At 43.7% G+C, this 12,633-nt stretch overlaps 1 protein-coding gene across 1 annotated transcript in view; it reads right to left on the bottom strand.

Annotated features, from left to right (window-relative positions):
- FUT8 (fucosyltransferase 8) overlaps nt 1-12,389 on the bottom strand; it is a 265,395-nt gene extending 253,006 nt beyond the window's left edge. Inside the window, exon 1 of the mRNA XM_036217863.1 lies at nt 12,273-12,389. The gene's annotated coding sequence lies outside the window, so the exon portion shown is untranslated. The remainder of the gene's footprint in view (nt 1-12,272) is intronic.
- Nucleotides 12,390-12,633: the final 244 nt, after the last annotated feature.

Genomic DNA, 12,633 nt, shown 5'->3' with positions numbered 1-12,633 from the left:
CCTAGTGAGTGTTTGATACTAGAGAAGCCCCTCAAAAGAGCCTCATTACTAATGCTGCCCATCATGGGGATGCCAAGGTCCTGGCCAAGGGGTCTGTCCCAAAGATTCCTGAGCAGCCCATAGAGATGGGCTTTGCACAGATTCTTCCCAATTCTGTCTTGTTTATGCCTCAGGTACCCATAAACCTCCACAAGAGCATGTTCATTACCTATGATGAGCTGTACAAAAACATAGGCAAGTTTTGATGGGGCATCAGGCTGGCAAAGGCCAAATCCTTTCTCAGCAAATTCAGTTTTTTCCTAAAGTTGCTTAACAGAGACCTAGGTTAGACTCCACCATAGACACGCCCATTCACTTTACCTCTCAAAGCGCTTTTCTCTTCCAGCTACTCTATCCCTTCATTTGCATAATTAAATAGGCCATCACATCGGTTTTCCAGAACTAAGTGTCCATCTGCAAGAAAGCTGTATCCAAGTCTTTAAAACCCAAAGCTCATTCATGGACTCTTTAAAAATCTGGATTTACTGTCAATCTGATATATGTGTCTCCTATTCTCTTCACAAAGATTTCAAAGGTCTTCAGGCCAAAACTCAATCCCAGCTCAAGCATCTTGTGTCTCCCTCTCCTGAGAGAATTCTCTGAAGCACAGAGTTCAGCCCTGCGAGGACAGCACTGAGACATCGTCTTCCCCACCTGTGTCGTTGATTGCTGTTGTGCCACACCACTCAGCGCCCTGTTGCTGGTTCTATAAAGAGAGTCGCTGACCAGCAAGACACTCACACTCACAGGTCATAACCTGGCCAGGGTGCTTGTAGAGGACAGAACCAGAGAACAAGAAAGGCAGAAGAATGGCTCCCTTCCCTGCCAGCTCCTTATTCTCTCTTGTTCCCAGGCCAGGAGGGAGTTTAGCGTCCTGAGGAGAGCATGTCCTGGATGACTTATTTGGGAGAGGAGAAAGTATAGAAAAGAGGATAGTGCTGTCCTCACAGGGCTGAACTCTGGGCTTCAGAGAATTCTCTCTGAATTCTCTCAAGGTGTGAGGAGCTGGTGGGAGAAAGTTTTGCAGAAGCAATGGAGGTGGCAGAGGACAGGGAGAGGAGCTGGGTAGGGTCTCGGTCTTTCTAGCCCCCTGAAGGTGTTCACTCACCACTCTGGTGGGGAGTGGTACTAGGGTCAGGACGGGCAGGGAAATAGGCCTACCCTCCATGGGCACCCTTGCACTCAGCCAGCACTCCTAGACTCTGCACAGACTACTGCCTGTTACTCTGGGCATTCCTGCTTTGGCTTGGGGCGGGCAGGGGGCAGCGGGGTGGGAACGTAGTGAGGTTTATTATCACTTGGCCTTGTTGCCTAAATGTGGCCTGGAAAAAGGATAACAAAGGGGAACTCTGCAGGAAAATGTCCTTTCCCTCTCAGATCCACAGGCTCCTCACCCTTCACAAGGTCTGATTTGATGCCTTGATTTCTCCAGATTCAAAATGACCTTTCTTATAAGCAGTTCCCTCCTGAGTCCCAACAGTGATCATTCCTCCAGGGGCTCCTAGTTATGGCCTTAAAGAAAGCATTAAGGGGTCAGCTCCCCCACCTCAGGGTACAAGCAAATGACAGCCAAAATTAACCTCTATTCAAACAAAAGATTCCATCTATAGAAGCTCATTTGTTTCCCTCTCTGCAGCTGGCTGGCCTGGGAGCTGCCTCCCTCCCTTTTTTCTTAAACCTTTCTTTTGCGTTCAGGAAATGATCAGTTCCTTGCAGTTAAAGTGTATGTTAGGGGCTGTCCCAGCAACCCGCTGACTCCTAGTATTTCCTGCTTTTTTTGTTTTATTATTATTACAATGTCAAAGGAGTTGTTTTACTTAAGACACTCCCTTCCTGGGGCTTGAAGAGAATCCAGAGACTATTTCCAGCCTCAGGTCTCCGCCCTGTGAACCCCACCCCGAGGCTGCCTCACACTCACCCCCCTCCACTGTATCAGGAAGCTCAGGGGGAACACCTGGGGCTCTAGTGGGAGCTGGATATCCTACCATCACCACACACCTCTGGTCCCCCTGCCTCCCACCTCCAAAGTACTGCACCCACTGTGGAGCTTGAGTCGGAAGAGCCCTGGCTATCTAGATTCTAGCTGTGTGATCCTGGACCAGTTAGTTATACTCTCTGAGCCTCTGAAGAGGAATTAGGGTAAGGATAAAAACCAACTTGGTAGGTCTGTAGAGACTAAACCAACGGGGGTTTTAAACAGTGCTTACTAGACTGCAAAACCCTATTCAAATGTTAGCCAGCAACATTTCTCAGAATGTGGGGCTAAAGAGATTTCAGAATTTTGCTTGGGACCCCCAAATGTAAGCATCTATGGTGGCACTGATGACACTCTAGAGAAGGAGCCTTGATTAGATAAAAGTGGCACTTTTGTCACCAAGGACAATCGTAAAGGAACCTCAGTGCTGGGCACACATTAGGTTGTCAGGAAACATTTGTTTCTCCATGGTTCTGGGTAACTGCATGAGGCTTAAACAAGCATATGCAACACCTGCACAAATGATCTAAATCACCAGCATCACCTCCCACCCCCAAAGTTGTGGTTGCCCAGGGATGGTACTAGAAAAAATCACCCCAGTTTCAGTCTGACTGAATCCCACACCAGTCCCTCCCACTCCGAGTCCTTTTGTCCTCTCTTTAGCCATGTCCCACTGTATTGGTGACATGCCTATCCACAAAGGGTTAACCTTCAGGCTGCCATTCAGGGGATTGCTTAACTGGACCCAGACTCATGATTACTAGCACACAACTCTTTGCTTTGATAATTGTATATGAGTGTTTTGATGCCTGGCTGGCCCTGTTGGAGTTTGACTATGTTTTGAAAAGTGACTTTGGTACTTATGGCGATAATTGTCACAGCACCATGGCAGTGTAATGGACTGGAGCAATTTGAACTCAACAGTTGATTTATTTTCTGTGGGTTCCTGCTGTTCAGTGTCCATAGGCACCAAGTAGTCAAAGAAGACACTGGGTCTAGGGCCTCCTGTCTGATAGGTGTGTGAGGGGTGTTGAGGTGTGTTATTCTCTTGGGTGTCTTTCTAGCAATAGCCAGCTATTTTCCAATTGCTTATGGTAGAAAAAGCTCTGATGCAGTGTTTTTCCTTGTGACACTCCTTTGGGGTCAGCGTCTACCGGGTTAAGAAAAAACCCCTAAGGGGAGCGTGGACATAATGAAGACCACCCCAATAAGAACAAGCACAGGTTATGTATGCAAAGCTTGCTATGGCAATGGAATCAGCCACCATCCCTTGCTTTTTACAGAAACTCAGGTAGGGGAGTGGGAAAGCTTCATAGTAAAAAGTAGGGAAGGCTTCAGGTGTTGGAGGGCGTTGGGTGGGGAAGCTAGAGGTGGGCTAACTAAACTCAGGGCACCCTATGTGGTTGGCTTGGAGAGCATATTTGGCTTCCTTTGGTTGGTCCTGAGGCAGAGGCAGGAACAAAATTTAGGGAAGATGGCGATTATGAACTGACTACTATAGAAGTTGTGGTTTGGCTTCCTATCCGTTTGCTGCAGAGGTTCTGAGATGTCAGTTTTTATATTTAGTCTGACCATTGTTCATTTGTATTGGCAGCCTCACAAGCAAGACTAAATTTGAGACTCCCAGTTACTCTGAATTACCTAATTTTATTTGGAGATGGTTATGTTGCTGCTTAGTAAAAAATTATGCACAAAAAAACAAGGCCGAAAATAGCCAGAATCCCAATTTTATAGAGTTAAGAAAATTAAGGTATATCCGTATTATGCAAATATTTTTAAAAAGATGTTTTGAAGAGATTTAATGACATTGGAGATGTTTACAAATGTGATGTAAAATGACAGACTTGATTCAAAAACCATACATACAGTGTGACTGCAGATATAAGCAGAGGTTAGTCAGAGGATCTTCCTGGCCCTTAATTTTTAGGTGAGATGTGCTCAAACGCCCATCACACAGATATAGACAGTGCCATGCTCTCCCTGAGAAAACTTTCTGTATGATTTGTCTGTGAGCTCCTGCTTCCCGGGGTTATTTGAATTCTGCAATATCATCTCATCATCCCCACGTGCTGCATCGGACCTGTGCCATGTCAATCTAGTTGTAGAGCTCAGCCCTTTTGTTAATTTTGACAAAAACTCATTCACCTGAGACCTTTGTGTGGTGCTTGGAGAAATTTATATCCAGCCAAGCATACTAAAAAAAAAAAAAAAAAAAAAGGTGTATCATTTCTTTCCATCTCCAGGTGTCTTCAGTAGTTCTGGTTCTGGTCTCCCACCATGCTCCAAGACCTCCTCTTCTTTCCCTTCTGTTCTTTCTTCTCTGCCCCCACTCTCAAGAGGAAAAACGGTCTTCCTATTTATTTATGCAACCAATTTATCTCTGTTCAGTCCCTATACCAAATGCTGCCCTCCCTCAACATGTCCAACGACTCTGTTAAAGCTTTAAAATTGCCAACTGGACTTTGTAAGGGCCCCCAAGATTACGTTCGCTCTGAGAAATAAGGCTCTTTTCCTCCCGGATCTGTCTGGTGAGTAGAGGAGGGAGTGGTTATGAGCGGGAGGCTTTTTCCAGTAACTCAGAGTTGTTTAGAGATAGTACTTGGAAAGCTCCTAGCATCACAGGCACTAGCACTGTAATTACCCATGTTTTATCAAACAGCCCCAAAGGGGGGCCTCCTCCAGGCCCTCGGAGTTCTCCAGTAACCACCAGCGTTCACAGATCTCGGAGGCCAGCCCTGTAGATATAACTCCTTTGTCACTGGTTTCAGTACAATTTCACCCATTTGTTCTTAAAAGCTAGGGCTTTCTACCTCTGCTTTTTACTAAATCATTTCAATTAGTGCCCTCTCTGTTTTTCCAATGTTTATCCAATAAGTCCTTATTTTGTAATCTCAGTATTAATTTTCTGTTGATCAGCTCTGAAGTTCCCAAGAAAGTTACATGTTTAACCTTTACTATTTTTCCCTTTAAAAACTGATAAGGATCCGGGCTGGAGACAGCCAACTTTATGCTCAGACATGTTCCAGTTTGCCTAGAGGGCCAGTTGGGAGGTCTGTCAGGACCCTGTTTATATGAGCAATCCAGGAGCCACTGAGGAAGGAACTGAGAGAGAAACTGGCAGATAACAGCTGGCACTGCAGATAATGTCCTTGACTTCTGGGCAAAAGAGTGGTTTTGAGTAACAGCTGGTATATGCCAGATCGGTCCCCATGCAGCCCCCTGGGGATATGACTAAGTCCTAAAGATAGGGGGCTGGGAAGATGCAGAGCTTAAGTAGGCACAGTCACACAAAATTTCTGTAAGATATTGTGGACAAGTGGAAGTGAGTGTGGATCAGGAATCCTCCTCAGTTAGTGAAGCCATTTGGGACCCATGAAAATAAGAGCAGCCTAAGAATGCTTCTTGCTTCAGCAGGTGGATTCTCATCCTAGAAAGCAACAGCCCAGTGAGGTAGCCTAGCAGAGGAGCACAAGGCATTTCCAACGGGCAATGCTGTTGTCTTTGGCGAACACCTAAAGCTTCAGGGGGTGGCTGCAGTGGTGGCCTCAGTGCTATTAACCCAATGTTGACATCATTGGCTTCAAGTAGAAGGCAGCATCATTACCTCAGACATTAGCACCCTACCTGTGGGCACTGCAAAATGGCATTGGAGAAGTTAGCCTCAGACAAGACCAAAAGAAACCAGAGCAGTAGAGGAAGAAGTTGGTGGGAATTTTTAAAAAGTGTGAGATTTTGGTAGCTTTACTAGTGAATGTACCTAAGATACCCCTGAAGTCTCAGAAATGTTTGGGGGGAACATTGAAAAACAGATAAGTTTCCAGGAACTTTTCTGATAGAGACAAAAGCCATAGTTAGCTACAGTATAATGAGTATTTGACATGAATTAACACAATTAATTCTTATAACCATCCAAGAAATAGATAATACTAGCCTCAGCTTTTACCAATGACAAAGAAAGGTCAGGAGGGTAAATAACTTACAAGGGGTCACACAACTTGTCGGATTTGAATTTGATTTGGAAGTCAGTGTTCTCATACTATACCATAACACCTCCAAAGAGGACCAGAATTTAGTCAACAAATTCACTCAAGAAACATGTACTGAATGTCTACTATCTGCCAAGTACTAGTCTAGATGCTCACTCTACTGCAGCCAACAAAATAAAATTCCTGCTCACATTAGGTTTAAAATCTAGGTGTTACTGAAATTATAGCCCTAGTGTTGTTTCCAGGCCAGTCAGACCTTGGACACATGGGTTACATAAGAAAATCTGAGTAAGTCTGAGGCTTGAGATAACTTGAATTCCTAGTATATCTATTACTCAGCTATGCTTAGGGCCAGCTGCCAATGTCTCCCACACCACTTATCTGTACATAATTTGCTCCATTACATTGATTTAGGAGAAAATTATAGTTCACGTAACTTCTGTTCTCCAAAGAATGAGAAGAACTGTGCTGGTGAGCAGTTAAGGACAGGGGAACCAGAATGCCTCTCTCAAGGACAGAAATAGGGGACACAATGCTTTTGATCATTGCTGATGCCTATGTGAAAATATGTTGCATTTAGAAACAGCGTCTACCCATATAGCTTATACACAATCAAGTTCTCAGCCACAAGCCTTGGAGCAGATGGGATATTTATACAACTGACACTGTGGGAATTTTGGCAAGGGGGACCTGATAAAAGTTAAGCTTAACAACATTGCTAGAAGCTTTTACGACCCCAGTGTAAAGAAGTCCTGGTTACATGGGATCATGACTTTATTTTCATTTTGACTAAATCCATGACAAACATAACATAGCACAGTGTTTAAGAGTGTGGACTCTGGAGAAAAACAACTTGAGTTTGAGTTTGAATCTCTATTGTGTCACTTAACAGCTGTGGGATCTTGAATAAAGGATTTAACTATTTTTTACTTCACTTTCCTTATCTTTAAAATGAAGGAAACAATAAAATCTACCTCACAGGATTATTATAAGGATTATTAAAATATAAGTATTAGCTATTATTTATAGAGTAAGAGTCTTTGGATCATAGGTCATGATGAATATAATGCTATGTGTTTACCAAATCCAATTGCACTTTTTCTTTCAGGGCACGAAAGAAGACATATATACCATTGTTCCTTTAACAAATGTTTGTGTTTGGCCAATTGGATGTTGGTAAAAGTGACGTAAACCACCCACAGCCTTGGGTCTTATAAACATCTTGCATGATACCCCAGTTTTCTTTCCTCTGCTAAGGCAACTCTGGAAGCCAGGTAATAAGATGGCAATATTCCAACATGATGAACCTCCATCATCCTGGGTTCCTGAAAGATTATATAGAGCAGAGCTCCCCACAATACTCACACACACACATACTTATCCATGTTGAACATGTAGCATGAGCAAGAAATAAATGTGTATTGTATGAAGACACTGAGATTTAAAGGTTCATTTTTACCAGAGCATAAGCTCGCCTATCCTGATGAATATTTATAAAGTCATATCAATTGGTTGCAGGTGCCTCTTCCAAGCATAGTGGGCCTTCATATTCCAGAAAGACTTGGGGTTTTAAATGCCTACGTACCAGGTTATCTGCTCAAGTGCTAGGATGTGAAGGTTCTCCATTTCAGTCCTTTAACTTCTTAAGAACCATGGATTCGTTTTACTACTAAAAGCAATCCACAGTTTTAAATGAATGACAAAACATTTCCCCTTCCTCCTCAAGCTGGATATCAGCAGAAAGTCTTGCCACTGTTTTCCCAAATGCCATACTCATTTATTTTATTACACCCTGACTCATCAGGTTTCCCTCTGTCTCAACAGTCTGTCCAGTTCATGGCCCAGTGCCATAAAATGTAAGGTCTGCTTAAAATATTAATGTTTCTCTATTCTAGAATTTTATTGCAGTTATAACTAACATTGACACTTAATAATATGAGACCTCGTTTGAGGGACCTTAGTTTTTTCACTCCAGTGAGATGAAGGGCAGGGACCTTCTTTTAGATCCCCACAGGGCCGAATGCAGCATTAGGCTTCAAGCAGATAGCCTATAAATACTTACTAAATTAAATTTCTAGGCAATGTATTTAAACTCAGGCCTGCCACATCCCTGACCCTTTCTTCCCTGAACAGTTCTGTGGGTAAAGAAACGTGGCTGGAAACACTACCATGCTCTTGCCTAGATGAATTAGGGCACTTTTCTCCTTGCTCCTTAGGAAGATAGATATGAGTGTTGTAGGTTAGGGAGCTGAGAAGGAATGAGAGTCAGAGAGTTGACAACATTTATTTCTACTTCCTTATATGTTGCTTAATAAATATAATTAAATTCGCATCACAAGCTTGGTATACATCCTGCTCCTACAGGTAAGCAATAAAGTTCTTTGAGGACAGGGACCATGTTCTCTATAGGTCACATATTGATGGATCCTTTATTTTAACAAGACCCAGGGACAAGAGCTTGTATTTATGTAAGTATTTAAAATAATTACATAATTCTGTGTAATTAAATTATACAAATTAAGGTGCTTTCTAATTTATTACCTCATTTACTCTTCATAATAACCAAGGCTGTAAACACTTGGCTCAGAACTCACTCCACTACCAAGTTCAGAAAGAGGGTTGAGAATGCCTCTTAGGGTTCTGTTGTATTTTTAGGTACCTGGCAACCATTTTCCTCACCTGAAAGTTAGTCCTGGGCACAACCCAGTGCCCTCTGCTAAGAGCTGGAACATTACAAGTGCTACTAATCTTGGCTAGTGTTGTTTACAAGAGGAGAGGCAGCTTCCTGTCTGCTTAGCCACAGTGGCTAGGCAAATGTAGAGTTGTTTACCCTCTTAAACTACAACTTGGGACAAGCAGAAAATGATCACTGACTGAAAACACCTTACCCCAGGGCATCACTTAACCACCAGACTTCAGAATTTAAGGGTTCATACTTGCTCCAGTTGGTCTGAGATGGGGCCCCAGCTGTGGAATCAACCCAATTACCCAGCTTACCAGGAAGCTGTTAAGTGCTACTGGGAGGTAGGTTGGAGGAAACTAAGAGGTAATTCAGCTTTTCTGGGCTCAAAAGGTCAGAATCAAAGAGAAAAAGGAAAGAAACCTGTCCTTAGCAAAGCCTGCCTCTTCCTCGGGCTCCATGAGGAAGCTCCGGGCTGCTTTTCAACTTTCTTTTTCGACCAGTCCTTCCCCTCTTTCTACCTCAATAAAGGGCCTCCTTAGGGTGACCCATCATCTCAGTTTGCCTGAGACTGAGGAGGTTCCCAAGTTAGACCCTTAGTTTTTAAACCAGGAAAGTCCTGTGCAAACCAAGACTGGTCAGTCACCCTAGACCTTCTAGAGTGCCATCTCTAAGTTTCATCTCTCTCTTTGTGGTCTCTCCAGGATTTCACTGACTCCAGGGCTTCCACCAGCCTTTGATGCATAATCCTCCACTGGATCCCCACCTCTGCCTTCTCCTGAACGCCAGACCAGCACTTCGACCAGCAGCCTGATAGTGCTATATGCACCTCTAAACTTAAATTCCATGGGCTCTAAAATGACTCACTACCTCACTCCCCCAGGTCACTAATGCTGGCCCCACTCATCCCCTAATGTTTCTGTTTTTGTCAATGCCACATCACTGGCTCAGTTGTTCAAGATTTATCTATTCGTATTCATCGAGTACCTGTTCTTTGCCAGATTCTGTCCTAGGGTCTGGGGACTCAGCAGTGAACAGAAGTCACTGCCTTCATGGAGGCTGCATTCTAGTTAAGGGAGACAGAAAAGAAACACATACATAGTTGATGAAGGATTAAGTACTGTGGAGAAAAATTAAGTAGGTGTAAAGAGTGTTAGGATGGAGGCTGCAATAATAGATGGGTTGGGGGGGCAGTTCAGGGGGGCTATTCTGATGTGAGCAGAGACCTGAAGGAAGTGAGAACCAGGGGACTATCTGCGATAAGTGTCCCAAGCAGAGGCACAGTGAGTGTAAAGGCCACTGTAGCCGGGCAGGCTGGGCAGGAGAAAGAGAGGTAAGAGTAAGCCAGAGACAGAGCAGGAGGGGTCAGGACCTATAAGGTCTTATAGATAAAAAGATTTTTTTGTACTCCTTTACCCTCTAATTTGTTGCCAAACCATGATAATCCCACCTCATTAGGGTCTCTCTTTTCCGTTTCTGTGGCTACCGCCTTGTGAAGTCCTTTTCACTTCTAATTTGAATTATTATATTGCTTTCCTGAGTAGTCTTTTTGCCTCCTTTTCTTCCTGCTATAATCTTCTTGGAGCACAGTTCTGATTGGCATCATCCTACAATCATTAGCATATATTTACGTAACCGGAGAAAAGTATACTTAGAAAGGAGGGGGACAGACACAGGGGCTGTGTTCCAACAACTTTCCAGCAGCACGTCCTTGTTAGAAATAGACAGAACTGTCAAAAAATATGTTGTCAAACATGTCAGACTTCTGTTTTTATGCCACAATATAAAAACTGCAAATTTTTCATCAAAATAAGAAATAAATAGAAAGATGAATTAGTCAGAACCCCTTTGCCTGCCATTAGGAAAGACCCAATTCGAGCTATCTTTGAAAAGGTAACATGTTAGCTCATGTAATTTAAAACTCTGCACCTTCAGAAATGACGCGTTCCAGGTGCTCAACAAAGTCAACAAGAAATTTGTGTCTCCATCTCTCAGATCAGCTTTTTCTTTCTGTTGTCTTTATTTTCAGACAGATTCTGTTCATGAAGTGGCAAAGATGGCCACCGCTGACTTCAATTTACATAGTCTCAGTTTAGCGACTCTTTCAGAAAAAGTCCCAGTGCTGAGTCTTATTAACCCTCCCTAGACAAAAGACTTATGACTCAACCAATCACTATGACTGTGTTTAGTCAGGCCTGGGTCACATACCCACCTGGGAGCCGGGGGTGGGGAAGTGTGAGGTCAACCCCACCTGAACTAGATGGAAAGAGAGTGGAAGACAGGCGGCTCCCAAAGGACTATTTGGTATTGAGGATGCAGAAGGAGTGGTGGATAGGCAAAAACAACAGTGTCCACAACCAAAGGCTGAAAACACCATTTTCACTGAGTCCTAACCACAAACACCTCTGAGTAATCAATAGGCCTTCACCTTTAAAAAATTTTAGTACTGTTGTGCCTATAGTTGATTTCAATGATGCTTTTGCTCCAACATCTTAAATGGCTCTCACCGTTCTCCCTTACCAATCAACAATCTTCCTTCTCTAGGTCTACTTTACTTGCTTGACATTAGGACCTGAGGATGAGAAGAGTCTGTCTCTGTGAGCAGGCTCTCAATAAGCTGTAGCTGTGGTCATGGGCACAGGCAGTAATATTGACCCTGAAATATCACTAGTAGGTTTCTACTGAGACCATAGTGGACAGGAAGAGCCACTTGTGTAGACTTAGGACAATCCATTACCTTGCTGATGTGAAAGGACCTTCATTAATAACAGAAGTCTGACAGACAGCAGTTTAGTGGTTACCAGAGGGGCCGGGAGGAAGGGCAGAAAAAGGTTAAGGGGGTCAAATATGTGGTGGCAGAAGGAGATCTGACTTTGGGTGTATTATACAGATGATGTATTATAGAACTGTATACTTAAACCCTATATAATTTTTTAACCAATGTCATCTCAATAAATTTAATTGAAAAAAATAACAGGAGTTTGAGAATAATTGAAAGAGGTCATATTCTTTCCTGTCATGCTTCTGCATTATGTGCATGCATGTGTATATTTATCATGTGTGTGTGTCTATATATATATATAATTATTCTCATTTAGTACTCACACAACAATTTTATGAAGTAGGCAGGCTTATTTTCATTTCACATATGGGTAAGGTGAGGCAAAGAGACATTGATTACTTTGCCCACCGTTTCACACAATTAATAAATGGAGGATCCCGAGATTTGAACCCAGGGCTCTCCGACTTCTAAGTGCTGTTGTAAACCCACTCATTACTCAGTGTCTACCAGGCGGAGGGAAACAGCTCCTCACCTAAGTCCATTCACAGTTCTCAAAGCACTGGAAATTCACCAAGGACCATGACTGCCTCCCAGGCAAGTAGGTGGCCAGATTTCACCTCATTCTACTTCTTAAAGGGCAGAACAATGGTGGCTTGATAAGGTACACTCAGAAATGTAGAGGAAGTGGTGGTGCTCAGGCCCAATGTCACCCTCACCTCAAAGATCCTTCCACAGATAGATACCTCCCACCTCTGAAACTGTCATTGTGGTCGGAACATTGTCTGTCTAAAATAACCAGACCCATCTTACCCTTATGTTGCTCTGCTGCTCTGTCCAAGGCTGTCTGCAGTCCTGGTTGACTTGGTACCGGCCTCTGGCACTGATGGAGGAGTCTCAGCCGTCCTCAGTCTCTCTCCGCACCTTGGGAACAGGCCAAATGCCCACTTGGACCTTGCATTGAGAGCTGAGCGAGCAGCCCTATGAGGTCCCTCAGCAGAAAACTTTCAACCCCCAGCTGCCTCTAGCTCAGAGGCCCCTCCTCCAACTTACACCTGACTGATCCCTGATGGGCTTGAGTGATACCTCATAGCCCCCACATGGTGAGAGAGACCGGACTAAACCACTTGGGAGAACCAAGTGGACCTGAAAGTCAGTCTCGGCAGAGACACCC

Source organism: Rousettus aegyptiacus, unplaced genomic scaffold (genome assembly GCF_014176215.1).
Source record: "Rousettus aegyptiacus isolate mRouAeg1 unplaced genomic scaffold, mRouAeg1.p scaffold_m13_p_3, whole genome shotgun sequence".
In the NCBI taxonomy this organism is placed as follows: domain Eukaryota; kingdom Metazoa; phylum Chordata; class Mammalia; order Chiroptera; family Pteropodidae; genus Rousettus; species Rousettus aegyptiacus.
This window is presented reverse-complemented; position numbering and strand designations above follow the sequence as displayed.